Below are 15,431 nucleotides of genomic sequence, written 5' to 3' on the forward strand. Positions count from 1 at the left end.
GCTATAAATATTTTTAATGGTATTTATTAAGTGTTTAATATGTGTCATGGTTGAGGTTGAGACCTCTTTTAGGGCAACAGACTCTATCCATCCTCACTCATACAGATCAGTATTAAATATTGCAATAAAAAAAAACCACCTTTGAGCTATGCTGATATTACTTGTTTGTTTTTTTTTTGGACTCGACACTAGCAAGTGGCAGGCAATCTGTTACCAGTCAAAATTCCCGGGTGCTGGGCAGCAGTGGCATGGGAGAGAGTCTAGGGTGGAGGCTCAAGTTTATTGCACGGACAAAGGCGATTGCAAACCACTTCTGTATTTTTATCATGAAAACTCTAGGGATCCACTACCAGAATGATTGCAGATAGAAGCCGGGCGTTCTGGGAGAGATGTGTCCCTGGAGTCGCTATGGGTCGGAAACAACTCGACAGCATAAGACAAGACAAGACTACGCGTCAGGGACGATGCTAAATTCTGGGGTAGATACAAGCCAATTAGGTTGGGCACAGTCCATGTCCCACGTGGGGCTCACTTACGTGTGGCTTAGTGGAAAGAGCCCGGGATTTGGAGTCAGAGGACAGGGGTTCTAATCCTGGCTCTGCCACTTGTCAGCTACTTCTCTTACGTCTCTTAGCTCTTAACAAATACAATTATTATCACTATTATTATTAATAATCCCCATTCTATAGATGTGGTAACTGAGGTACAGAAAAGTTGAATGACTTGCCCAAGGTCACACAGCAGGTAAGTGGTGGAGCCTGGATTAGAACCCAGGTCCTCTGACTCCCAGATCTGTGCTCTTTCCACCAGGCAGTGCTGTTTCTCTATATGCACAAGTGTGATGGAGGTGAAAGGAGGTGTACACAACCACTTAGGTGGTTCAGAAGTGCTAAATTGGAAGCTGGGTGAATTGTAGGGTTGGAAGATGAGAGACTAATTAGGGAATAATGATGAATCTGAGCCAGAACACAGAATGGAGAATTACTGTACACTTAGTCTACATCCTTCAGTATAACTCCCATCTCTTGGCTTCACTGATTCTATCCTCTCCTGGTTCTCCTCATCTTTCTGGCCATACTTTCTCAGTCTCTTTCGTGGGATCCTCCTCTGCCTCCCATCCCCTAACTGTGGAGATCCCTCGAGGTTCAGTTCTGGGTCCCCTTCTATTCTCCATCTACATCCACTCCCTCAGAGAACTCATTTGCTCCCATGGCCTCAACTACTACCTCTAGGCAGATGACACCCAAATCTCCATTTCCAGCCTTGATATCACTCTCTCTCCACAGTCTCACATTTCCTCTTGCATTCAAGACATCTTTGGTATTTATTAAGCACTTACTATGTGCTTAGAACAGTGCTCGGCACACAGTAAGCGCTTAACAAACACCAACATTATTATGTGCCAAGCACTGTTCTAAGTGCTGGGGTGGTTACATGCAAATCAGGTTGGACACAGTCCCTGTACCACATTCATTCATTCATTCAATTCATTCAATAGTATTTATTGAGCGCTTACTATGTGCAGAGCACTGTACTAAGCGCTTGGAATGTACCAATCGGTAACAGATAGAGACAGTCCCTGCCCTTTGACGGGCTTACGGTCTAATCGGGGGAGACCGACAGACAAGAACAATGGCAATAAGTAGAGTCAAGGGGAAGGACATCTCATTAAAACAATAGCAAATAAACAGAATCAGGGTGATGTACATCTCATTAAACAAAATAAAAAGGGTGATGAAGATATATACAGTTGAGTGGACGAGTACAGTGCTGAGGGGATGGGACGGGAGAGGGGAAGGAGCAGAGGGAAAGGGGGGAGAAGAGGGTTTAGCTGCGGAGAGGTGAAGGGGGTAGAGGGAGCAGAGGGAAAAGGGGAGCTCAGTCTGGGCAGGCCTCTTGGAGGAGGTGAGCTTTAAGAAGGGTTTTGAAGAGGGGAAGAGAGTTTGGCAGAGGTGAGGAGGGAGGGGGTTCCGGGAGCGCGGGAGGACGTGGCCCGGGGGTCGACGGCGGGACGGGCGAGACCGGGGGACGGTGAGGTGGTGGGCGGCGGAGGAGCGGAGCGTGCGGGGTGGGCGGTAGAAAGAGAGAAGGGAGGAGAGGTAGGAAGGGTCAAGGTGATGGAGAGCCTCGAAGCCTAGAGTGAGAAGTTTTTGTTTTGTGCGGAGGTTGACAGGCAACCACTGGAGGTTTTTAAGACGGGGAATGACAGGCCCAGAGCGTTTCTGCAGGAAGATGAGCCGGGCAGCGGAGTGAAGAATAGACTGGAGCGGGGAGAGAGAGGAGGAAGGGAGATCAGAGAGAAGGCTGACACAGTAGTTTAGCAGAGCTCACAGTCTTAATCCCCATTTTATAGATGAGGTAACTGAGGCAAGGACACATAGGAGCCATGACCTTCTGTCTCCCAGGCCCATGCTCTATCCACTACTCCATGCTGGGGAGAGGTGGTTGCGAGGCAGAGATTCCCCTGCCAGTCAGGTCCAGCTCATTTTGAGTAAACTAGAGCTTCTTTTATACAGTACGGCATCTAATTGAATCCAAGTATGATACAGGATCACCTCTCAGGGTCGCAGCTGGAGAGTTTCTAGTCCTCTATCAGTCTCGACTCTGGGCGGGAGAGTCAAGAAGAGGCCTATCCATTCCATTCCTAGCTTGGTCAGTACCTAGCAAGTGGAAGACAATCTGCTACAAGGCAAAACTCACCTGTGCTGGGCAGCAGCGGCATGGGAGAAAGTCGAGGGTGGAGACTGAGGTTAACAACAATGATACAGGATAAATACATCAGATAAGTACATACATCTCTACTTGGATGCCCTCCTGTTACCTCAAGCTTAACATGTCCAAAAGAGAGCTCCTTATCTTCCCACCTAAATCCTGTCCTCCCCTTGACTTTCCCATCACTGTAAACAGCACCACCATCCTTCCTGTCTCACAAGCCCATAACCCTGACATAATCTTTGACTGCTCTCTCTCATACAACCCTCGTATTCAATCCATCACTAAGTCCTGTCAGTTCCACCTTCACAACATCGTTAAAATCCACCCTTTCCTCTCCATCCAAAGTACTACTACATTAATATAATTACTCTTCCTATCCTGCCGGGATTACTGCATCAGCCTCCTCGCTGACCCCTCAGCCTCCTCCTCCAGGTCATACTTTACTCTCCAGCCCGGATCATTTTCCTTCAGAAACGTTCAGGACATGTCACCCCCCCCTCCTCAAAAACTCCAGTGGTTGCCCATGCACCATCACATCAAACAAAAACTCCTCAGCATTGGCTTTAAAGCAGTCCATCACCTTGCCCCTTCCTACCTCACCTCGCTTTTCTCCTACTACAACCCAACCTGCACACTTGGCTCCTCTAAGGTTAACCTTCTCACTGTACCTCGCGCTCCCTTATCTCACTGCCGACCCCTGGCCGACGCCAGGCCCCATGGCCTGCCTCTGGCCTGGAAAGTTTTTCCTACTCAAAACTGACAAACAATGAGTCTTCCCGACTTCAAGGCTTTATTGAATTCAATACCTGATCTCCCTTCTACTTAGACTGTGTGCCCCATGTGGGACAGGGATTTTATCCAACCTGATTATGCTGCATCAACCTTAGGGTTTAGCTTGCCTAATGGATAGAGCAGGGGCCAAGAAGTCAGAAGGACCTGGGTTCTAATTCTGCTCTGCCACATGTGTGCTGTGTGATCTTAAGCAAGTCACTTCACTTCTCTTTGCCTCAGTTAGTTCACCTTTAAAAGGAGTACTAATACTGCGAGACCTAAGTGGGACATGGATTGTGTCCAACTGGATTAGCTCGTATCTACCCCAGCACTTAATACAGTCAGTCAATTGTATTTATTGAGTGTTTTTTGTGTGCAGCGTTCTGTACTAAAAGCTTGGGAGAGTACAATACAACAAGGAACAGATTCCTTGCCCACATTGAACTTGAAGTCTAAAAGGGTAGACAGTGCTTAACAAATACTATTATAAGTAGTATTTCTGTTTCTACTGCTTCTGCCCTCTCTCCCACAAATGAAGAAGCTCTGACTGTTGTGCAGAAATGGGAGAGACTCCAGTATCCTTCCCCAGGATGGAATTTAATTTGATGCTAGATCGAAAGACATTGGGAGTGCTAAATTCACACCGACAAAACTCTCAGCTAGAAATGAGAGATCAACATTAAGGTTACTATCTTTTCAGTTTAAAAGGTTACATTGAGGCCAGCACCAATATAGATGAGGTTATCTGGATTATCCCATGATGTATACGGAACACATAATGCACTTGACAAATATTTCCATTTTGAAGACTTCTAAGCAGTTTCTTGTTCTCTTTTTCACATCTCTCAGGCTTAAGTGACCTAGATTGACATCATGAATAATTATGATACTTGTTAAATGTTTGTTATATGCCACACATGGTACTAAGCTCTGGGACAGATAAAATATATAGGATGTAAACCTGGACACCGTCCCTGTCCCACGTGAGGCTAAAAGTCTAAGTAGGAGGGGAGCAGGATTTAATCCCCATTTTACAGATGAGATAACCAAAGCACAGATAAGTGAAGTGACTTTCCAAAGGTCACATAGCAAGACAAATGGAGGTGCTGGAATTAGAAGTCGGACCTTCTGACTCCGATACTCATGGGATAGAAGTACTCAAGTATAAAGATATGGACCTACATGCTGTGGAGGGATCTAAATTTAATTAGAAACTAGGCTGCCTTTTGTGTAAAGGAAATGCAGCATAGCAAATTGTTTCCCTGAAGCTCGAAAGCAATACGGTCTCTCTAAAGGATCGATCTAATCTTCTCCCCAGGGAGAAGCCTTGATATCCAGCAGAATTTGGTTTAGGGTGACCATTCGTCTGGTCCTACACCGGACAGACTGGCTTTCAGCTGGTCTGCCCTATCTGGTAGGCACACTGCTTCACATCATTAGATCTACGAGCTTGGCAAAGTTACAGAAGGGGTACCACGTTTTTTTAAATCAATGAAGAGGAATGAGAGGACCACTGTCTAGAAAGCAGCGTCGCTCAGTGCAAATGCAGAAATGGGAGAGATTCCATTTCTGCAAATGTTCAGAAAGAGAAGCAGCGTGGCTCAGTGGAAAGAGTGGGGGCTTGGGAGTCAGAGGTCACGGGTTCTAATCCCGGATCTGCCAGTAGCCAGCTGTGTGACCTTGGGCAAGTCACTTAACTTCTCTGTGCCTCAGTTACCTCATCTGTCAAATGGGGATTAAAAAACTGTGAGCCCCACATGGGACAATCTGATCACCTTGTATCCCCCAGCGCTTAGAACTGTGCTTTGCACATAGTAAGTGTTTAACAAATACCACAATTTATTTTATTTTATTGATTTAGAAATACACAAACACACCTAATGAGCAGTAAGAAGCCATTTAGTAAGAATGTTAGGATTTAGCTAGAAAAAAAAATTATCTAAGTGCCACAAAAAACAGTGTATAATAAAATCTCACATTTTAAATGGCATACGGCCTGCTCCTCCCCTTCCAAGCAATTCCAAAGATCTCAAACTCTTTACTTACAATTGGCCAGGCCCTGATTTTTTTAAAAATGGTACTTGTTCAGTCTTTAATAGTGTTAGGGTAATGATAATGATAATAATAATAATAATGGTATTTGTTAAGCACTGACTATGTGCCAAGCACTGTTTTAAGCACTAGGATAGATACAGGGTACTCAGGTTGTCCCATGTGGGGCTTTACATTTTTAATCCCCATTTTACAGATGAGGCACTTGAGGCACAGAGAAGTGAAGTGACTTCCCCAAGGTCACACAACAGACAAGTGGCAGACCCGGGATTAGAACAAGATAATCCAGTCATCCAGACAAAGTCCATGTCCCACATGGGGCTCATGATCTTAATCCCCGTTTTCAGAGGAAGTAAATGAGGCACAGAGAAGTTATGAAGACAATGTTAAACCACTTCCATAATTTTTTTTTACCAACTCTACAGGTTAATCCACTAAATCACTACGAATCAGAAACGACTCGACAGGATTTAAAGAAAGAACTGAGGCACAGAGAAGTGAAGTGACTTGCTCAAGGTCCCACAGGAGACAAGTGGCGGAGCCAGGATTAGAACCCAGGCTCTTTGGCTCCCAGGCCCGGGCTCTTTCCACTAGGCCATGCTGTGTCCCTCATTAGAAGACAAATTTGCTCCCTTTTAGGCAAAATGAGGATTTTTCCAGATGGGATGGATTCGCCCACCAACTCTGTCTACTAGAAGCGAGAATTGGCAGAGAGTGAGAGACTGAGGATATATCCTAGGGGTGCAAATGTTGGCAGCCTCAATTGCAGTCAGACAAAATGGGAAATGCAACCTGCTGTTTTGGTCATGTTTGCACAGCTTGGCAGGCCATCAGTTAGTAGATCAATGGTATTTACTGAGCACTTACTGTGTGGACAGAGCACTGCATTCAGTACTTGAGAGAGTACAACAGAATAAGTGGAAATGAATCCTATTCTTAAAAAATTTACAATCCAGCAGAGGGACAGATAGTAAAACAAATCTCAGAAAGGTGAAGTGCCTAAGTATAAAACATGTACCTAACCCTCTGTGGTGGGCGCTTAGTTTAATTGGTACAGCGCTTTGCACACAATAAGCGCTCAATAAATACGATTGAATGAATTAGAAACTGGACTGCTTTTTGTACACAGGAAATCAGCATAGCAAACGTTTTCCCTGAAGCTTGAAAGCATTAGGGTCCTTATAGAGAGTCTAGCTAATCTTTTAAAAAAGGAAAAGTCTCAGGATCCAGCAGAATCTGGCCTAGAGTGACCGTTCTTCCCGTCCTATACCCAATAGTCTGGTTTCCACCTTGTCTGTCCTATCTGGTACATATGCTTTTATCAATCAATGGTATTTATTGAGCACTTACTGTGTGCAGAGAACCATACTAAGTGCTTGGGAGAGAACAATACAACAAAATTAGCAGACACATCTCCCGCTCAAGTGTGGAGGGTTTATATTTTCAGTGTTGGGTCTCTCTCCACGTAGGTTCCTGCCATCTAGTTCTTTGGCTTGGGAGTAGGGCTTGTCATCAGGGGGAGAAGACAAGAAAGGAAAGGGAAGGAAAGGAAGGGAATGGAAAGGAAAGGGAAGGAAAGGAAGGGAATGGATAGGAAAGGACAGAACAGGACAGGAAAGGAAAGAAAGGACATGACAGGATAGGAAAGGAAAGGAGAGGAAAAGGAAGGAAAGGAAAGGACAGGAAAGGAAAGGAAAGGAAATGAAAGGAAAGGAAAGGAGCCAGAAGGAGGTAAAATGCTGCATGTAGCACATCACATTAGTCTACATGCCTGGCTTAATGTGTGACATTTGTCATGTGTATGGGGGCCTGCAGACTGCAAGTGCCATCACTGACTCCTCCAATCTGACCCAGTATCAATTAACCAATCAATCAATTGTATTTATTGCACTTACTGTGTGCAAAACACTGTACTAAGTACTTGGTAGAGTCAGCTAGTCAATCGTATTTTTGGGGCTCTTACTGTGTGCAGAGAACTATACAAAACACTTGGGAGAGTGCAATTTAACAATATAACAGATATAGCAGTTAAATGAAGTGCTAGTATAGTGCTCCACACCCAGTAAGCGCTCAATAAATACGACTGAATGAATGATTTACCCAAGGACACACAACAGACGTGTGGCAGAGCTGGGGTCAGAACCCAGGTCTTTCTGACTCCCAGGTCTGCGTTCTATCCACCAGGCCACACTGCTTCCCCGCCGTCTGATTGGCAGTTAGATTATTTCGGTGTTCCCCACCCTGGATGTTTCAACAAAGCCCCGGAGTCCCAGCAGATGGTGGAGACCAGAGAGCATCGCGGAGCCCCGGCTCTCTGAGCAAACAGTCTGTCAATTTGGGAAATGTCTAGCTCCTTTCAGGCTGTTTCCATGAGCACGCCATCCCATTCCCAGAGACCCAGCCTGTCAGACTACACATCGCTGGCTTTTCAGCTTATTCAGGCAAGTCGGAACCCCAAACCGCCCCTTGAAATCTCCCCCTGATTGAAATTGGGGGGGTGAACCTTACCACCTTTAAAGGGAAAAAAATGGATCCTGCTTTTCCTTCCAAAGAGCACTGGCTTTGGTTCTCATACAGACCACCCATTACTCCTCCTCCTCCTCATTATCATCAATTATATTTATTAATAATGATGGCATTTGTTAAGCACTTACTATGTGCCAAGCACTATTCTAAGCACTCGGGTAGATACAAGGTAATCAGGTTGTTCCATGCAGGGCTCACAGTCTTAATCCCCATTTTACAGATGACGTAACTGAAGCACAGAGAGTTAAGTGACTTGCCCAAAGTCACACAGCTGACAAGTGGCAGAGCCAGAATTAGAACTCATGACCTTTTACTCTCAAGCCTGTGCTCTTTCCACTAAGCCATGCTGTTTCTCACTTACTGTGTTAAGAGCACTTTATTAAGCACTTGGGAAAATACAATATAAAATAGTTGGTAGACATGTCCCCTGATTACAATGAGCATACAGTCTAGAAGGGGGAAAAGCAGTGGTCTTAACCCCCATTTTCCAGATAAGGGAACTGAGGCCCAGAGAAGTTAAGTGACTTGCCCAAGGCCACACAGCAGAGAAGTGGCCAACTGGGCTTAGAACCAAGGCCTGCGGCCTATCCACTAGGCAACACTGCTTCTTTTAAACAATTCACACACTTAGAACCTTTTCATCACCAGTATCATATTTACAAATAAGGGCAGCTCTCAGCCCCTCTTTCTATCTTCAATACTAATTCTGTTATGTGTTAAGCACTTATTATTCGCCCAGGACTGTACTAAGTACTGCAGTCAATACATGACAATCAAGTTAGACACAGTCCCTGTCTGGTAGGGTACTTACAGTCTAAGAAGGAGGGAAAACAGATATTGAATCCCCATTTTACTGATGAAGAAATTGAGGCATAGAGAAGTTGAGTGATGACCAAGATCACACAACAGATAAGTGTCTGATTTAGAAGTAGAACCCAAGTCTTCTGAATCCTAGATCTAGGCTCCTTCTATTAGGCTTCTCTGCTGTTTCCCTCTCTCCCCTGGGTACCGCCCACCCCCCTCAAATCTGCAATAATAATAATAATTATAATAACTGTGGTATTTGTTAAGTGCTTACTATTTGCCAGGCACTGTTCTAAGTGCTGGGGTAGATCCGATATGATCAGGTTGGACACAGTCCCTGTCTCACATAGGACTCACAGTCTTACTCCCCATTTTACAGATGAGGGAACTAAGGCTCAGAGAAGTGAAGTGATTTCCCCAAGGTCTCACAGCAGACAATTGGCGGAGCTGGGTTTGGAACTCAGGTCCTTCTGACTCCTAGGCCCGTGGTCTATCCACTATGCCACGTTGCTAAGTACGGGTATATGTTTACATGCATATGTCTAGGTATATACTAATTAATTATTATTATATGCATTTGTATACATACATATGCCAGGGAATGTGTCTGTTTATTGTTGTACTGGATTCTTCCAATACCTTAGTAGAGTGCTCTGCACATAGTAAGAGCTCAATAAATACACTTGAATTAATATACATATACATGCATATGTATATGAGTGTGTGTGTGTACATACAACAATTCTGCATAATCTCTAGGTCAGTCAGCAGGCTATAAGCCCAAAGCTAAAGTAGGACTACAGTGGTTGCATTTGATCCGGTCAGTACCCAAGGAAGCCCTGTTGATTTTTTTTGACACTTCCCTCAGGGATCACTTGTTGATTCTCACTGATTTTACTCACAATGGCAGGGGGTGAATAAAGCAACACTCACTATCAACTGCCTCGAGGAGAGGTTTGCCCCAGTGGGTGAACCACGTTGAAGGAAAGTGAAATGTTTTCTAATTCTGAGGAATTCCAGATTTCACATCTATTCCAAACCATTCCAAACTGTTTTGTTGTATGCCAATGTAGAACCCAGATACCACTAGCTAGGACTAGTCCAGGCCCAAACAAAAATGGAAATATTCTGCACTTTGTTCTGCATACACAAGGGTCCAACTCAAACAGGAAGTTCCATGTTAAATAACTCATAGGCATCTTTAATCAGGTAGAACTGGGCCAAACCGAAAAATGAGCAACAGCAAGTTTGGCAAGGCTAAATGAACAAATCCCCGAATCCAGAGTCAATGCCGGCTTGTGAAGCTACTTGAGAAGTTTTACTTAAAACAGTGTCAGTGTTTAGAGCAGTGCTTGGCACATAATAAATACTTAACAAATACCAACATTACTAAAATATAAATACCAACCACAACTTTAGTATATTTAGCAGATGACTACAGGTACGAATAGTATAACCTGGGGAAATAAAAAGTGTTTAAAACTTTGGCAGAAACCAGAGACAAGGATGTAGCCAAGGGGGTGAGGAGGAATCGACAACTCCTCCCAGAGGCCTTCCCTGATTAAGCCCTCTTTTCCCTGGCTCGCTCTCCCAATGCACTTGGATTTGTGACCTATGGACATTTGATATTCACCATATCCCCAAGCCCACAACACTTAGGTACATATCTTTAATTTATATACTATAAATAATTTATTCATATTAATGTCCGACTCCCCTTCTAGACTGTAAGCTCATTATGGGCAGGGAACATTTTCACTAATTCTGTTGTACTGTAATCTCTCAAGTACATACTGCATCAGCCTCCTTGTGGACCTCTCATTCGGCTGCCCAGATCATCTTTCTACAAAAATGTTCAGGACTTGTCACCCCCCTCTTCAAAAATCTCCCGTGGTTACCTATCCACCTCTGTATCAAACAAAAAGCCTCACCATTGTCTTTAAAGCTCTCCATCACCTTGCCCCCTCCTACCACACCTCGCTTCTCTCCTTCTACAACCCAGCCCTCAAGCTTGGTTCCTCTGGTGCCTCTAACTTCCTCACTGTGCCTCCATCTCACCTGTCCCACCGCCGACCCCTGGCCCACATCCTGCCTCTGGCCTGGAATGCCCTCCTTTCTCAAATACGCCAGAAAATTTTTCTCTCTGCTTCAGAGCCTTACTGAAGGCACATGTCCTCCAACAGGCCTTCCCTGACTAAGCCCCACTTTTCCTCATCTCCCGCTCCCTTCTGCATCACCCTGACTTGCTCACTTTTTCTCATCCCCCTACCCCAGTCCCACAGAACTTATGTATATATCTGTCATTTTATTTATTTGCATTGATGTAGGTCTCCCCTGCTCTAGACTGTAAGCTCGTTGTGAGCAGGAAATGTAACTGTCTATTGCTGTACTATACTCTCCAAGGTCTTAGTACAGTGCTGTGCACACAGTAAGCGCTCAATAAATACAATGGAATGAATTAATCGAGAGTTTATCATGTGCAGACCACTGCATAAAGCATTTGGGAGAATACAACAGAGTCAGTCAATCATTTATTGAGTGCTTACTATGTACAGACCACTGTATTAAGCTCTTGGGAGAGTACACTGCAACAATATAACAGACATATTCCCTGCCCACGATGTGCTGACAGTTGCTTCTAGACATGTTCATTGCCCACAAGGAGCTCATGTTTAGGGAAGCAGCATGGTCTAGTGGAAATAATAATAATAATAATAATAATAATAATAATAATGTTGGTATTTGTTAAGCACTTACTATGTGCAGAGCACTGTTCTCAGCGCTGGGGGAGACACAGGGGAATCAGGCTGTCCCACGTGGGGTTTACAGTCTTAATCCCCATTTTACAGATGAGGGAACTGAGGCACAGAGAAGTTAAGTGACTTGCCCACAGTCACACAGCTGACAAGTGGCAGAGGTGGCATTCGAACTCATGATCTCTAACTCCAAAGCCTGTGCTCTTTCCACTGAGCCACGCTGCTTCTGGAAAGGGCATGGGCCTGGGAGCCAGAGGTCATGGGTTCTAATCCCAGCTCTGTCACTGTTTGCAAGTCCCTGTGTCCTGGTTACTTCATCTGTAAAATGGGGATTAAGACTGTGAGCCCCATGTGGGACAGGGACTATATCCAACCCCATTACCTTGTATCTACCCCAGTGTTAACAAATACCACAATTATTATTATCATTATTTGCACTATTAAAATTTAAGCTCCTTATGGGCAGGAACATGATAATTCTCTGTTTTGTATTTCCCAAGCATTTAGTACAGTGCTTTTCGGTCAGGGGGCACTCAATAAATGCCATTATCACTACTATTACGGTGACTACTGCGATGAGTATGGCTACAACTAGTATAACCTGGAGAAATAAGAAATGAATGTGGACTGCTGACAAGAGCCTACAAAGGAGAGCCGAAAAATGAATCGATCCATCTGTCAATGATATATGCCTGACCCTGAAGCTCAGAGATTGATTTGCCAAGTCTCCACACCATTGCATCAGAGACGATCACTGCCTGAATATTAATTTCTGATATTATCGAGATTGAGAAAAAAGAGATTCACGAGCAGAATAAAGGAGCAGTGATGCTTATTAATACATTTATTAGGTAACATCTCACCTAAAAAAGTACATCCCTGATTAGAATTTAAATGGGTTGTGAGCCCAGTTTGATGACAGAATTTTTTTCCACCTCTTTTATTTCTCTGAACAAAGCACTAATAAAGGCATTTCTGTATGATCATAAAAACTTAAAGCATCCTAGAACTTTTAATGAACTTTGAGTCATTTTTCCTCACCCTCGGAATTAATGATTTCTGGATCTGGCGTTTGGTTTTGGATATTTTCCTTTGTTGGCTTTGCCTGACATGGCCGCCTCTGCATTTTCCTCTAGCCCCTATAATTTGTGTGGGTAGGGAACAAGTCTACCATCGCTATTATTCTTTCTGTACTCTCCCAAGTGCTTAGTATAGTGTGCTGCACAAAATAAGTGCTCAATAAATATGAATGATTGATTCATCTGCTCAGTGTGCAATTTGGCACTTAATAAATGCTATTACTAACTAAGGAATAGGGAGCAGAGTTATTTAATCCCCATTTCAAAGGTGATGAAACTGAGTCACAGAGTTCAGTGACTTGCCCAAGGTCACACAACAGGCAATTGGTGGAGCCGGGATTAGAATCCAGTTCTCCCGACTCCCAAACCTGTGCTCTTTCCACTAGACCAGGCATGCTGCACTCTTATGTTGTTGTAAAATAGCATCTGACACCCTCCACTCCACCATATCAGAAAGTTTGGGCTAATGGCAAAGTCCAGCTCTGTTGCCCGAGGCAGGCAGCTCCCCTAACTACTGGGACAATCCCTTGATTTTCCAAGAGAAAAATCCCAACGTGGGGATGAGTACCCCACCAGAAACCTGAGAGGAAAACAGCAGGGATTTCTCTCACCTCATCACCATTTCAATCTCTTTCTTGTATTCCAACTCTCTTTTTCCAACCTTTCACTGATCCTTGTGGATTTCAATATCCATATGGATGATCCTTGATGACCCTTCCGCTGCCTGCTTTCTATCACTCCTCAACTTCTGTGACTTCCTGCTGCACCTCACCTTGCCCACTCACCAACTTGGACACACACTTGATCTCATCATCTCTACTCACTGTACAATCTCTACCCTCACCAACTCTGAAATCCCTCTATAATAATAATAATAATAATGTTGGTATTGATTAAGCGCTTACTATGTGCAGATCACTGTTCTAAGCGCTGGGGTATACAGGGTAATCAGGTTGTCCCACATGAGGCTCACAGTCTTAATTCCCATTTTACAGATGAGGTAACTGAGGCCCAGATAAGTTGTGACTTGCCCACAGTCACGCAGCCGATAAGTGGCAGAGCCGGGATTCAAACCCATGACCTCTGACTCCCAAGCCCGTGCTCTTTCCACTGAGCCACGCTGCTTCTCTAATCCAACCACAACCTCCTCAGTTACCTTTTCTTCCCATACACACCCTCTCCACACACTCCCTCCTCACAAATCTGTCCTGTTCCCCCACAGAGACCTTCAAACCTTTGATTCCACCTGGTTTTCTCAAGTCACCATGTCCCATTTAGTTTCCATATCCAAACTACCTCCCCCCGATGACCAATTGACACCCACAACAGCATCCTCACCACTGAACTCGGTCCCCTATTCCTCGGCTGATCTCGTACTACTAACCCATAACCCTGGATCACTTCTACAGCCTGCTTCCTTTTCTCCTGTGCATTCGCCGCAGACCTCTGATGGCAGAAATTCAGATATCAGTCTGACCTCGTCTACCTTGTATTCATCCTTACCTGTTTTAACTCTGCCCAGCAACATAGGCCCAAAAGATAGGCCTGTACTTGAATGTCAAGAAAACAAAGATCATGACAACTGAAAGTTTTAACACTTTTGTAGGGAATGGAGAGAAGATTGAAATAGTTGACAGTTTTTCTCTCCTGGGATCGAGAATCAATAATAAAGGAGCGAGTAGCCAAGAAATACACCAAAGATTAATGTTATGAAGACAAGCTATGAAGAGCCGGGAAAAAGTCATGAAATGTGCTGATTAACAATTGCTACAAAAACACAAATTGTCAACTCTATGGTGTTTCCACTGACAATGCATGGATCCGAAAGCTAGACAGTGAGAAAACAGGATAGAAAGGATGTCAATTCTTTTGAAATGTGGTGTTGGAGAAGGCTTTTGCGACTACCATGCACTGCCTGAAAGGCAGACAAATGGATTTTGGAGCAAATTAAATCAAAGTGGTCTTTGGAAGGTCAAATGACTAGACTTAGATTAGCATATTTTGGACACAAAATCAGGACTAATTCTCTGAAGAAGACACTAATGCTAGGAAAAGTCCAGGGAAAACGTGGAAGAGGCAGATTGGCAGCTAGATGGATAGAGACCATAACAACGATAATGGAAGAATCATTAGAAAGGTTGCATATTATAGCAGAGGACAGGCCATTCTGGAGAAAATATATCCATGAAGTCGCACTGAGTCAGAAAAGACTCAATGGGACTTAATAATATAATACAGCAACATTAAATATTTCCCTCCCATGTCCATTGCCCTCTCCAGTTTTTTCAGACATTTAACTCCCTCCTCACACCGCTTCCCTCCCTGACCACCATCTTCCTGTTTACTCTCTTATTCATTCATTCAATAGTATTTATTGAGCGCTTACTATGTGCAGAGCACTGTACTAAGCGCTTGGAATGAACAAGCCGGCAACAGATATGGCTCTCCTATGGCTTTTACCTCACTGTTTTCAAACATGCTCACGTCTCCCCTATCCTAATGAAATCCTTTATTGACCCCACAGCTCCCTCCAGTTATTGCCCCATCTCCCCCCCTACCATTCCTCTCTAAACCCCTTGAGCGAGTAGTCTACACCCATTGACTCCGGTTCTCTCCTTGACCGCCTCCATTCTGGTTCTCACCTCTTTCATTCCACAGAAACCACCCTCTTAAAGGCCTCTAATGATCTCCTTCTTGCTAAATCCAACAGTCTCTACTTCATTCTAAT

At 44.2% G+C, this 15,431-nt stretch overlaps 1 protein-coding gene and 1 non-coding gene across 3 annotated transcripts in view; one reads left to right on the forward strand and one right to left on the reverse strand.

The window, feature by feature from the left end:
* The window catches only part of ADGRA1 (adhesion G protein-coupled receptor A1), a 679,465-nt gene that overhangs the window by 66,798 nt on the left and 597,236 nt on the right, over positions 1–15,431 (reverse strand). The gene's annotated exons all lie outside the window — the stretch shown is intronic.
* LOC114810461 lies at positions 2,553–2,690 on the forward strand. The gene has a single exon (XR_003758160.1). It is a non-coding gene; the product is annotated as a small nucleolar RNA SNORA7 (small nucleolar RNA).

The sequence above is a fragment of the Ornithorhynchus anatinus genome, chromosome 3 (assembly GCF_004115215.2).
Source record: "Ornithorhynchus anatinus isolate Pmale09 chromosome 3, mOrnAna1.pri.v4, whole genome shotgun sequence".
Classification (NCBI taxonomy): domain Eukaryota; kingdom Metazoa; phylum Chordata; class Mammalia; order Monotremata; family Ornithorhynchidae; genus Ornithorhynchus; species Ornithorhynchus anatinus.